This window comes from Mesocricetus auratus, unplaced genomic scaffold (genome assembly GCF_017639785.1).
Source record: "Mesocricetus auratus isolate SY011 unplaced genomic scaffold, BCM_Maur_2.0 Super-Scaffold_4256, whole genome shotgun sequence".
Taxonomy (NCBI): domain Eukaryota; kingdom Metazoa; phylum Chordata; class Mammalia; order Rodentia; family Cricetidae; genus Mesocricetus; species Mesocricetus auratus.
This window is the reverse complement of record NW_024429182.1, coordinates 113554879-113568820: the sequence shown is the minus strand read 5'-3', so window position 1 is coordinate 113568820 and position 13942 is coordinate 113554879.

The window sequence follows — 13942 nt, the reverse complement described above, 5'->3', positions numbered from 1 at the left end:
TCATGCTAGTTAGCCACAGAGGCCAGACAGTGGTGGCACACACCTTGAATCCTAGCACTTGGGAGACAGAGGCAGATAGATCTGTTAGTTCAAGATCACCCTGAGCTACACAAAATTGATCCAGTCTAAAAGAGAAACAGAGCTCACACAAATATGATCCCAGCACTTGGGAGGAGACAGGAGCTCAATGCAGTCTGAGGAGCAATGCAGTCTGAGGATGCAGTCTGAGGACAGGATCAACCCTTTAGTCTGAGCATTTGGTAGAGGTAAGAACGCTCTAGTGGCTGGTTGCTTTACTTCTCTGATCTTCAGCATTAACCCCAATATCTGACTTTGAGTTCTTATTAAAACAATTAGAACTCATGTTACAGAAAACATTTAATTGGGGCTGCCTTATAGTTTCAGAGGTTTAGTCCATTATCATCATGACAGGAAACATGGTGTCATACAGGCAGACATGGCGCTGGAAAAGGAGCTGAGGTTCTACATCTTGATCTGCAAGCAGCAGAAAGATTGCCACATGAAGCCTATCATCTTGAGCATATTAGACTTCAAAACTCACGTCTACAGTGACACACTTCCTCCAACAAGGCCACACCCACTCCAACAAGGCCACACCTACTCCAACAAGGCCACACCTACTCCAACAAGGCCAATATACTCCAAGAAGGTTACACCCATTTCAACAAGGCCACATCCACTCCAACAAGACCACACCTACTCCAACAACGCCACACCTCCTAGTAGTACCACTCCCTATGGGTCAAACATTCAAACACTTGAGTCTATGGGAGCCATTCCTATTCAGAACATCATAATAAAATTTCCTTTATTCCAAAATAAAGACACTTGGAATGGCATCAGTGAGTGGTTACTAAATAAAGCTTAGTTCTTCACACAGCAATGGTTCTGATGAGACATGTCAAGGGAGACAGGCTGCTCCTAAAACACAATGAGGACTTCTACACCCTCTCTGCACTTTTCAAATGTGTAGCCTTGGAAACAAAATCAACTTTTTTGCATAATGAACTTCACACAAGCAGAGCTCTTTGGATCTCTCTCATTCATGTTTCTACATCTGGCTTGTTAGCTCATTCCACTGCAAGCTTGTAACTTTTCCCTAAATAGGATAAATGTTTTCTTTCATGTAAGTCCTTCTATTCTTAGTTAGCTAAACCTGTGTCAGCTTTCCTAAGACCTTCCAGCATTCCTGAACCCTGCAGGACCTCTCGTCTACAAGAACGTGTTATAAATCTCACAGATGGCCAACTTCTGCTGTTTGAACTCTAGGTGCTCCTCTGTAACTTGTCACCAAGCTGTCTCAAATTCTGGAGCTTATCTTTCTACAAACATACTGTTTATCAGAATTCTTAGACATGCATGAGTCATAGCATCATTAGTGGTGTATACAATCTCCAAGAAGCCTCCAGCTTCTCCTCTTATAATGATGGACCTTCCAGAAACTTCCCCGGGTCTTGTTATGTTAGACTCCTCTTAGGCAGTGAACTCATTTGTATCATCAGTTTCTTTAGTTTTCCATCCAAAGAAAATTTCACTGATATTTGGATCATTTTTTCTTTTTCTGATTGTCAAAATTGCTCAGTCTGATTCTGCCCTTCATAATACTTCATGTCCTAATGAACTGCTAATGTTGTTCAAGTTCAGATTAGTCAGCTGTTTTCAGTCCTTCTTTGCTGTTACAAAAAAATATTTTCTCCATCCAGTTCATGAAAGCTGTCCATAGAAATTCTGAAGATAGTGCTTATCTACCGAGGACTAAGTTGAGAATCTTGCACCTACACTCTACCATCCCCCCTCTACACTAGAAATCTGCAGAGGGTGTAAATGATTAAATAGGAGGTAGAGCAATCCAGAGATCATCAAATCAGCCATATAAACAACTGACTAATTCTGTCCCTTGCTCACGCTCTAAAGTGTTCACCCTGGTTCCCACTTCCAGTCCGGATCTGGCATAGTCTCCAGTGCACCCCTTCAGTTCCTATAATTCTGTATGGGTCATGTCAGCCCTGGCTCTCACTTTACATCTTCAATGCACAAGTCTTTGAATGTCTGTTCCAAGCTTTGCTCCTCCTTGATGAACTCCCCCTCACCCACCTCTAACCCTTCAGCAACAGTTCAAGCCTATTCTCTTCCCTTAGGTTCCTGCCTCTTGCCACTTACTCTACTGAGCAGGCCGCATCCTTGGTCAGCTTGCTTCTGTACACTGGTTGTTCTCATTTTGTTCCTTCTTCTAGAGGCACAAAACTTCCCCCTGGATGTCTATCAGGACTTCACAGGTAGCTTTGTAACGTAAGAGACAACTTACAAGAAAATGGTATGTAGAGATGGGTTGACACAAGCTGAATGGATAGACAGATGGTTGATAAATAGATGTGACATTAACAGACACAGTTTAAAGGCTGAATGAGTGGTAAAGAAGCATAGACAGCTGATCTCCATAGTTGATGGGAGGAGAAAGACCAACAGTTGCTTCATGGTTCATTTGAATATCAGACATTCATAGCATGGTGGATTGATCCTAAATTCTTGGAACTGCTCCCATTTTTAAAAGTGCTATGCCTTGAAATATTTTGTCAGCTGAGAGGCACAACTAGTACTTTGACCATTATATACAGATGAGGTAGCTCTCTACTCTCACCAGGAATTAACATCCAAAGAATGTTGGATGGAAAGATTGAAATATCAGAGCCATTTCTTTCCCTCCAGGACACCTGTAACTAACTCATTTTCCCTCTAAATACGAACTCACTGCAGAGGGGGCCGGGGGGGGGGCGACCAGACTACGCGTAAGTGGCAATTTATTTTATTATTCTGCTTGCACACTTGTTGGAGGTTTACTAGCACTTTCAAATATTTTGCACGTTAAAGTTTCCATCTCACCTGGGCTCAAGAGAGATCAAACTGTGTAAAAAATGGGGAGGTGTTGTGCCGGAGAGTTGGCTCAGAGGTTATGTGCTCTGGCTGCTCAATCATGAGGATCAGCATCTGGATCCCAGCACCCACCTAACATGCCGGGCATCCAGCAAAGCACTCATAACTCCAGCTCCCTCTTGTAGCATCTTCATCCAAAGGCATGAGCACCCCCACGTAAATAAGCAAAATAAATATTTTAAAGGGGGAGTAGGCAGCAAGTGCACTCAATGGCAAAGGTACCTGCTGCCAAGCATCGTGATCTGGGTGGGGTCCCGGGGACCGACAGGATGGAAAGAGATAACTGACTCTTTATTTGTCTTCAGACCGTCACATGTGTGCTATGGTATGTACCCCCAACATATAAATAGGTGTGATTTTTAAATGCACAATGCTTTTTCTTCCCCCAAATTTCTTGTGTATTTTATATGTGTTCTTGCTCACAAATCACTGATTGTGCATTTTTCATTCTAAGCCACAATGTTAGCATTTCAATTACTGTTCTCTCTCTCTAAAGTATTTATTTATTCATTTGTTTGTTTGTTTATTTATTTTAGTGCATTGGTGTATTGCCTGCATGTATATATGTATGAGGGTGTCAGATCTTGAGGTTACAGACAATTGTGAGCTGCCATGTGGGTGCTGGGAATTGAACCCAGGTCCTCTGAAAGAGCAGTCAGTGCTCTTAACTGCCAAATCATCTCTCCAGCCCCACCCCAATTACTCTTCTCATAACAGCAAACACAAAAAATTTTAAATTATTGTTAATATGTGTGTGTGTTTGTGTGTGTGTGTGTGCGCGCACATGCGTGCATCAGTACATACCATTGTATACACGGGGAGGTCAGATGACAGCTACCTGGGAGTTCATCCTCTCCTTCCACTGTAGATCTTAGGGACTGAACTCGACTTCTCAGTCTGCATAGCAAGCCCTTCTACCCATTGATCCATCTCTCTGGCCCAGTAACTGTCTTTTTTTATAGTGGCTATTGTTTTCTCTTGTCACTAGCTACTTCCCTTAATTTTTTCTACTTCCATGACTTATATTCGGATTGGAAAACTCTCCTGTTAGAACTTCGTGTGCTCCATCATCACCACTCTTGTCATCTTATTTAGAAATTACTTTCTCATGGATTCCCATTTTAACTGAGTGCTCTGAAATCAGAGAGCGCCAAGTTTTTTTCTTCTATCTGATTCACTTAATTACTTTGACTCACTTAATTACTTCCTGTGTTTTCTTGGTCTTCTGTTGCCGTTAACAAAAATTTTCAAGTTGGAGAGGCTGATAGTGTGTGACCATGCTTTATATGGTTGGAATATCTGTGGTTCTCACAAGAAACAGACGTGTGGAGGATTCTGGATGGAAAGATTGAAATACCACGTTCTTCTTTTCCCTCCCAAACACTTGCAACTGCTCCATTGTTTTCTAGAGTTATTATACTATCAAAGTGGCGGGCCACCTGACTTACGTGTCATGTGAGTAACAGTTGGTTTTATTTCTGCCTATGTGTTTGCTTTCTGTTTTCCTTGGATATTGACTGCTCTGTTATTTTTCCTACTGTTATGGGAGTTAGATTCTTCCTGGCTTTGTTTCATTCGGAATAAGTTTCTCTATTACACCTTCATGTGTTCCTCCCCTCACACCTATGTGGGTATCCATTCATCCTCTCTTTTTCATACCTCTACCTTTTCATGTCAACTACAGAGTTTCCAAGAATCTTTCCGTTTGCTTCGCACAGAGCACAGTTTCTAGAATGCCTGAGTGTTTTCAGATCAGCCTCTTCCTCTGCTTCTTGGAGCAAAGCCTGTTCCTCTGCTGATGTCCGTTCTCACCAGCCCCTTGATGACTTCATCCTTCTTTTGTTCAGGGATAATTAAAATAATTTTGTTTTCAGACTTGGTCTCCAAGTCTGTTCGTAGACCACACTATGTTTCCATTAGCTTGGACACACTAAACTTTCTGGTTTATAAGATTTCTAACCTCTAATTTTTAGGAGACCATCCATGGCTGTGCAGCTGGGGATGGGATACAGAGATGGCTAGGAGTCGCGCAACCATAAAAGGCTAGGATTCCTAATGGGAACATCTGTTCGTGATTTCCCATTGTCAAATCTCTCCAAGGACACTGTATTTGAAAAAAGCAGTCCTTCCAGCAAATGCAGAGCTGATTGGCCTCATGCCTGACTGTTTTCTGAGATGTTGGAGACTGACACCATAAGAAAGCAGGACCTGGGCTGAAAGCAGGCCCAGTAGTTAAGAGCATTTGCTGCCCTTTGAAAGGACCTGAATTCTGTTCCCAGCACGCATAACAGGCGTGGGAACCTGTACTTGCGTACACATACCCTCACAAAGTAAATACTTATGCACAATCAAAATATAAATCTTTTAAAAATTAAATCAGGTGCTGTACAAGAATGCTCTGCTCACCTCGCTATTGATTTCATAAAGTAAAGCAGATGTATCTTTTTAAAATTACATATATGTGTGTGTTTGTGTGTGTGCATATATATATGTATATACATATACATACATATGTATGCATAAGGTTTCCACTTAAAAAACACAAATAAAATGTTAGAAAATCGTGGAGTCACTGACACAGTCCTGTATAGTTTACTGTTAGGGTTCAATTGTCCCTGACATTGGACAGAAAGCCACAAAAGGTCACACCAGGTGTCACTTCCAGAGCTCATTCAGAGTCCTGGGTCCCTGCTGCTTCTCTGTGCCTTTTCCTCTACTCTCTCTCCGAATTCTCATATTGTAAGTACAAGATCTTCTCTCAATATTTAGTTTCTCTCGATTTCCTTTGCATAGGCCGTGTGTACATGTGTGCTAATGTGTGTGTGTGTGTGTTTGTGTGTGTGTGTGTCTGTGTGGAGGCAATCTTGGGTGTTGGTTGGAACCTCCAATATTGGTTCTCATCTTCTATCTGAGACAGGGTCTCTCGTTGCTTGCTAGAGTGTGCAGCCCAGCTAAGGGGGCCTCTGACTGTCAGTTCTTCTGTCTCTGCATCCTCCCTCATTGTATGAGCATCGGAATCACAGATGTGTGATACTGCATCCAGTTTTAGATGGCTTGCAGGGATGCAAACTCTGCTCCTCATGCTTGTGTGGCAAAGACTTTACCCACTGAGACATCTGTCCCTGCCATGCAGTTAAATTTTAAGTAATTATGATTTATCATTTATACAAAAGCTATGGACAGTTTTTTTACAAAGGAAATTATAGGAAGAAATGAGAAGAGATATTTATTTGAAGCACTTTGTTATGAAAACAGCTGCTCTTTAGGAACTCTGCTGCTGTCATTTTATGTGTTTCCTAGTATCGTTTTCATTTGTTGCCTATCACATTCAAAGAAATATACACAGAATGACACCTTTGTTTCCACTTGTCTTGTCCCCTGCTGGAGTAAATTAAGCCATCTATGCTCATGCTTAGCTGTGGTGGGGAGTCAGAGTGGTAACTGGGAGCATCAACACACACACACACACACACACACACACACACACACACACACACACACACACAGAGCCATGTTTACAGAAATTAGAGGACGCCATTAGGTATTGGTCTCTTCTTTCCATACTGTTGAGGCAGTCTCTTGCTTACTGCTGCTCATGGAAGGAGAGCTGGCCCAGAGGATTCTAGGACTTCCCCTGTTTCTGCTGCCCATGTTACTAGAGAAGCCCCAAGATTACACATAAACATTAGGGAGCTGGTTTTTACATTGTCCTTGGGATCCAAGCTCGGTTTCTCTTGCTTGCATGGTGAGTGCTTCCCCATTGAGTGAGCACCTCACCCCACCACCAAGATCTCTCCCTGGCCTATAGACTGCTAAGTAGGCTAGGCTGGTTGGTCAGCAAGCCTGGGGATCGGCCTGCTTCTGTCTCCCCAGTGCTGGGATGATAATCAGGTGCTACCACACTGGCATTATACATACATACATATATATGGATTCTGTGGGTTACATTCAGGTCTTCAAGCTTGCATGTCAAGCATTCTACTGACTTAGTCATCTTTCACCACCATACCTCTCAATTCTTTTCTGTACATTTTTGTCTGTTGGACTATTATCATCTCTTCATATATTCCCCCGAGTTTTTGGAGAAATAAATAGCAATCTTTTTAAACTCTTTTGGGAATATTTACAAACGAGCAGGTTACAGCTAATATTGGTTAAGGCAAATATTAGACCATAATGTGTTTATTCAGATTCCCTTGGGACTTCTCAGTCCCACAGAGCACTGGCACACCTGTTAATCATAGAACCACACTCCAATTGCAAGTGAAGACACAGCATTTGACAGTTATACTGATACGGCCCAGTGGACACAGCAACATTTTCAGATATGGGTATGTGATTTCTCTCAGACCAATTGAGCTTTCCCTGGCATGGGGAGAATTTGAAGTAGTTCTTTTCCTAGGAGATTATAAGCTAAAATCATATAGACTCAGCTTCTGGTAAATATTTTGCTGGTTTTTTTTGAAAGCCCCTGTAAGCTGAGAAAGATCAAAGTCAAAGCAGATATAAATGAAGTCACAGAGTCAATAAAGCTGATGGCATCATTTAAGCTCCAGATTCAAACCATGCCTGAAGCTAAATTCATTCCTTAGAAATACCCAGTTATAAGAGCCAGTAAATTCTTCAGGTTTCTCCGTTCCTTCCCATGAAGCCAAGAATACTGATCATATCATCCGTAGTGCTAGTGATGCTCGCTGCATCAGCTGTTATGTGGTACTTTGCTTTTATTTCAAGTGCACTGACAATACTGATCCTATGTCCTTCCTTTTCTGCGATTCTATGCTGCAATTTCATAACTGGATGTTTGTAAATGAAACAAAAGGTTTTGAGACATTTTCTTTCAGCTTATTATCTTCAAAATATTTCTCCAAGTTATTCAGTAGTTTTCTCTCTATTATTGAATCACCTTATGTGTCTATTGTGGATATTGTTTGTAGCCGTCAAGTGTAGCTGAATTAAAAAGCAGGAACTCCCCTCTGTCGGTGTTTATAGAGGCCCCTGAAAGATTATACACACACACATTCTTATTTTTTAAAGATGTATTTGTGTTTAATTGTGTGTGGGTATGTGGGTGTGTATGTGCAGGTACCCACAGTGGCCAGAAGAGGGCGTCAGGTCCCCTGGAGCTGGAATTAAAGGCAGCTGTCAGCCACCACAAGTGGGTGCTGGAAACTGAACTCAGGTCCTTCACAATCTCTGTAAGTGCTCTTTACTGCTGAGCCATCTCACAGCCCCAATACCTATCTATTATTATTTTCATCTTTTCAGACACGAGTGACAGAAATGGTAGGGACAGTTCAATTAGATATAAGATTTGTGGAATTAAGGATCCAATAACTGATAGCATTAAAAAAGGAATTAGCACCACAAGTTGCTTTTGTTTTGCCGGCTTGTTTGTTTTAATGTGTTTAACGCAGCAGCCAGTCACATGACCCCATTTCTCCATTTTTTTTTTGAGTTTTGATTATACTCCAGCTTTGCTTAGCTTGGTTTCTATTCAAAAGTGACCACTATCCCTATTTGAGTGACCTTTCTTGCAGTGTATGATGCACAATTATTCTCTCAGCTAGTTCAGGATGCTCTAAGAAAGGGGTGACAGTGCACACCTGCCAGGAACCGACACAACTTGATACCCCACACCTTGCGATTGTGAATGCAGCAGATAGCTCTCCTTGAGTCCTTTCTTAATCACACTGCTTGCTGAGGACACCTCTTAGTATTTTGTTCACAGATGAAAGAGAAATGGAGAAGCAAAAGGGGAGAAGGAGGAAGAATATGGAAAAGAAAAACTTCGATCAATAGTAGCATCCATGGATGTTCTCAGGTTGCTGTCTCAAACCCTCAGTGCTACCATCAGGGGTTTTGTCAGTGGTGTTGCCAAAATTATACAAGGAACAGCACAGCTTACCAGCTAGATAGTGGAAAGCCACCTCTCCTTGCTGTTATCTAAGACCTACATTAAAAAAAAATAAGACTCTCGGTAGCTCAAATACAACCGTTTTTCTTCTCTATCTTCCTTTTTACTATGATTTTTGGAGACAATTATTTATATATTAGTCACAAGTACTTCTTCACAGAATGTGACATAATTGGTAACTCCTTGAAGGCATGGGAATTTTCTCTTGTCTACAGAGTTAAAGCGCCCCATAACAAGAAACACATGTGTGGATTTTTTTTAAACCATGTCTAGACTTGGGATCTTTCCCAGGAGAGCTTCCAGGTGTTTATCTAAGCAGAACGGGCCAAATTACTGCATTTTCAGAGGCTGAGAACCAGGAAGGACATAACAAAAGTATAAATATGACTGGGCAGCCTCATAATTCTAAAGTGAATTTGGAAACTGGAGAGTCTTGAGTGAAACGAATCTGGGGGAGCTCTGGTTTTAGAGTTGATGTAACTTTCTGTTGGTTAATCTTCAGTCGATGTTGTTCTAGGGTCTCTTTGCACACTTCCTCTTCCTGTCTCCTGGTCAATGAAAATCTCCATCTAACACAGTGCAAATGTTCACAGCAGGCCTGTGAGCTCAAATCACAAATAAATCACAAATCATTCAATGTAATAAATCCCACCTAGTCAATGCTACATTAGAATCACAGTCCTCACTCAGATTCTGATGGAGAAAAACCCAAATGCTAATTCATTATAGTAAGTTGATTCAAACTCTCTCTTTTCCTTCTTGGATATATAAACTAAATTCTTTAAGATTTTCAATGACTTTGATGTGAGTTATAGTCTGAACATGAGGAGCAACCCCTCACCCCCACCTCATGGACTCATGTTCTCACACTTGGTCTTAGCTGCTGCTGCTGTTTCAGGGTTGACAGAACCTTTAGGAGGTGGAGACTATCAGGGAGAAGTGAACAGTTTTTAGGGGCAGGTAGTACAGGTTACAGCCCTGCTTCTCTTCAGCCAGAGCAGCCTGATTCCTGATCCACCTGGAAGGAAGCCCATCTTGCCTCAAGCCCCCATGGATTCTGCTCCCTCAGCAAATATGCTTTCTCTGCCACAATAGGCTGATAGTCCCTTAAACCATGAACCCAAACCTCTCCCTTCTTGAAGGAGCTTCTGTTGGGTTCACAGGAGGAAAGTAACAAATACACCAGCGAGTGTTGAACTGTGGCCCCGCACTCCAATCCTGCCTTCTACATTTCTATGCAGATGACTTCAGATTGGGTTCTTCCAGCAGGGACTCTTAGGAGGCAAGAAGACAAAGAGAACCTTTTGCTTTTCTGTGAGCTCTTCTTGCCACTGTCATCTCAGTAGTGGCTCTTGGCCTCCATGGCAGTGCTTAGTTCTCACCAACTTCCTTCAGGACTCTGGGTCCAGCCATGTGAAGCCCTGCCTCCATGTTCCCATCCTGATGGCTCTAGGGCTCCCCAGCCCTATGGGGTGGTAGCTGCTTCCTATGTGTGTTTCTGCTTTTGCTGTGTTTCCTGTATTTCAATACTCCAACTCCTATGTAACTCCATTACTGATATTGAAATGACATCATTTGGAATATAAATTATGATATATATTTTCATGAATAAAACCTAAGCAATCCTAATGACATAGTAGTCCTGGGAGACAGACCTTCAGAGATAGAGTTCTTGTTTGTGAGTGTTATTGTTGTGTATTTTGCCTTCAGTACTGAGTTGTAAAGTCTTTTAAAAGAATGCTGCATTTGCATGGTAGGAACATCAGGCTAAATTCATAGTGTTGCTTCAAATCAGTCAGTGGTCTATATCTGTCTCAAAATGGCTTTCCAAGATCCTAATTGTCTTGTCTTTAATCAGGCAGGGCACTGGCTCACCCCTCGTGGCATCACTTGATCTGTACTTGATGAAGTGTAATGAGCCGGTATGTCAAATATCCTACCAACATGCATATGAGCCTGAGGGTGGGAGACGAAACCTGTAGGATTGCACGTGCATCCTAGTGAGTTACTCAAATACACTCAAAGTATTTCAAGCAAAATTCAGTGTCCTTTGGAGCCTGTTTCATGCTACTGCAGGGGAATGACAATGAGCTTGCTGCCATTTTGACCCAAGGCATGACTTTTTTTATAATCTCAAGAGTCAGGATCATTTGTTCAGATGTATGCCCAGGCAACCCAAGAGTGCTAGATACTACCTTGATAAATTAGACTCTTGCTTTGTCTTTTTTCATAAGGATGTATTTTTAATGGCTGTCTTTTCCCTACCTAAATCTATAGATAAAAATAGGTTGTATGGACCTGTATGAAAGTACCTTAATTAAGGCTTGATAACTGGCCAAGTCACCATATACATTCTGAAATTCTTGCTCAAGACTAATTCAATAGAGAGAGAATAAGAATTGACCCCCTTCTTGTATACATAGTGGGTCCTTTTGTGATGGAATTTGAACTGTTTTAATTCAAAGCATCTTCTTTCCTAAAGCTGGCATGCATGCGCATTTTGTTTTAATGAAAGGAAAGCCACACTTTAAAGTGGTGATGTACTAGGTCCTCATTTGCCAACAGTACTTTCATTGGATTATGTAGAACGACCAGTCATTAGTATAATGGAGACAAATAGGACAAAATGTACGGTTTCCAGGTCTCCCTTGACAACACTGCTTTATTTAATTTTGGAGAAAGCTGCTAATGCCTAATCATAATGACTACCCAGCATGCAATGCAAAACTCAGTCATCCTGTTACCACCCCCATTTCATCCTGGGAATAGCAGAGATGAAAATTTAGCTTTTCTGTTACTATTTCCCTTGGTGGTCTTGGGCTTCTCAGGCCCCAATCAACAAAGACTCTTCTGGATCAAGAGGTCTTCCCAAGACTGTTCATCTGCAGGTGCTCACTGGAAGCCAGGAATGAATAAATTCAGAATTCAGCTCCTAAATTGATGGCTGCCACAGGTTAGTTTCTTTGCTAAATTAGTATTATCTCCGGCACTGTGACAGATAGCAAATATGGTAGTTCCTTCTTAAAGAGAAAGGATAAATAAATCAGTAAGTCCTCGACTGCATCTACATGTACCTTTTCAGTCATCTACATGCTTGCAAAAGCTCCTTTCTATTCTGAGTAGCAAGAGACAGCAGAACAACAGGGAAAAATACAGGGTGTGTGTGTTCAAGAGCCATGGTCATGACAGGCAGGTCGTCCAGTTGTTCCCCCCAGGTGGCTGCTATGGGGATTGCGGAACACCGTCCACGATAAGCACTCTTCTTGTTACATCTATGACTTCTCCAAACTACCCGGGGATGGTTCACCACTACTACACCCTTTGAGAAGAAATCACTCTGAAGCTCTGCCAGGCTCATTCCTGTCAGCTCCCAAAACCCTGAAAGGTAGTACAAGTATCCAGAAATGGGCTCAGCTTGAACTATAGGAGTATTTCTAGTGGTTAGATAAAAGCCAGCATTCCTTGGGACCTTATGAAGCCAGTTCCCTCTACCAAAAGAAGTCATTTCCCTTATCACTGGCAGAAGAAATAAATGACTATCTGTAGTGTCTATCTCCATGCCAAAGCACGTGCTGGCCTGCAGATTCCCTCAACATCACAAGTACCTTCAAAGTCCATGTTACTAGCATCCTTGCTAGCTTGCCTCCTCCCCTACCCTGAACGCCCTCCAGCTCATGAGGCCATCCCCAGTCCCTTAACTACTGACTCTCCTTATAACCCTGTTATTCGCCCCCTCTCCCTTTTGCTTACGCTGCTCCTGCTTCTCTCAAGGCCAGGTCCAGTCTGCTAGCCATTCTCAGTCTACTTCCTTCTCTCTCTACTCTGGACTCTTCTAGATGCCTCTGGCTGGTCTCTTTCTCCTACACAATAAAAACTCTCCCTTTAACCATACAATGGAGAGGTCCTGTCACCAGTTTACATAGTCTCCACAAACACAAATGTATCAGTGCTCAGTTACAAGTCTTCTCCCCAGCACAAATACTAACCCAGGGAGAGTCAGAGCACAGACTCCCTTCACAGGGTAGGTCAGGGTCTAAGCCCTGACATCTCCCAGTTCTCTCACACAGTAGGGGAATATTTCTAAGCCTCAATGGGAAGGGAGTTGTGCTAAATCTATCAAATAGTCTTTACGTCAGTAATTTGTGAATTATGTTTTGTCCAACACTTGTCAGTAAGAAGGCATTCTCTGCTGAGATATAATGTGTTCATAATATACTATTGTTATTTCGTTGCCATCTGAAGGAATTTTATATACTTAAGCTTATTATTCATGGTAGTGGATTCCAACCTGTATTTCAAATAATTTGAAGAATTTCAAAATTGTCCAGCTGATCCCCCCCAGATGTTTAGAGTATTACTTTAAAACCTGGTGAGATAGCCCACAGCTCATTTGGAGACTGGTGAGTTTCTAAGTAATTAACTTGGTTGTTATTTCTCTCTGGTACAATTTTGAACCAAAATGCCCTTCCAAGCATCTTTTCTTGTATGTTTGTTTTGTCTTATTTTTTTGAGGCAGGGTTTCTCTGTTTAGCTCTGGGTATCAGTCCTGGAACTTACTCTGTAGACCAGGCTGGCCTTGAATTCAAGAACTGAGATCCACCTGTCTCTGCTTCCCAAGTGCTGTGATTAAAAAGCATACAACAACAACACCAGCTCACCACCCAGCTCTTCTGAGCATCTTTTAAAAACACCCGTCCATTTTATTTTTCTGAGGTTGGTTTAGTTCAAAGTGTAAGCCAGAGACCACTAAGTCAGGTTTGTGAAAATTATGAGACATGCAGATAAGGAACAAGCAAGGCTGACGCCCATGGAAGGGGAACCCACACTTTTCTCATTCACTAGGATGAGCTCTGATTAGTGCTACGGCACCAGTCCCTCTGCAGAAGCAAACTCAAATGTGCATCCCACATTCCAGTGGTTTGGTTTGTGTGCTCCTGCTCCTCCTGCTCTTCCTTCACTATCTCCTTTTTTAAATAATATTTTCATTTATTCTTTGACAATTTCACATCATACATCCCATCACACTCACTCCCCAGTCCTTCCATATCTGCCCCCCACCCTTGTCACCCACCC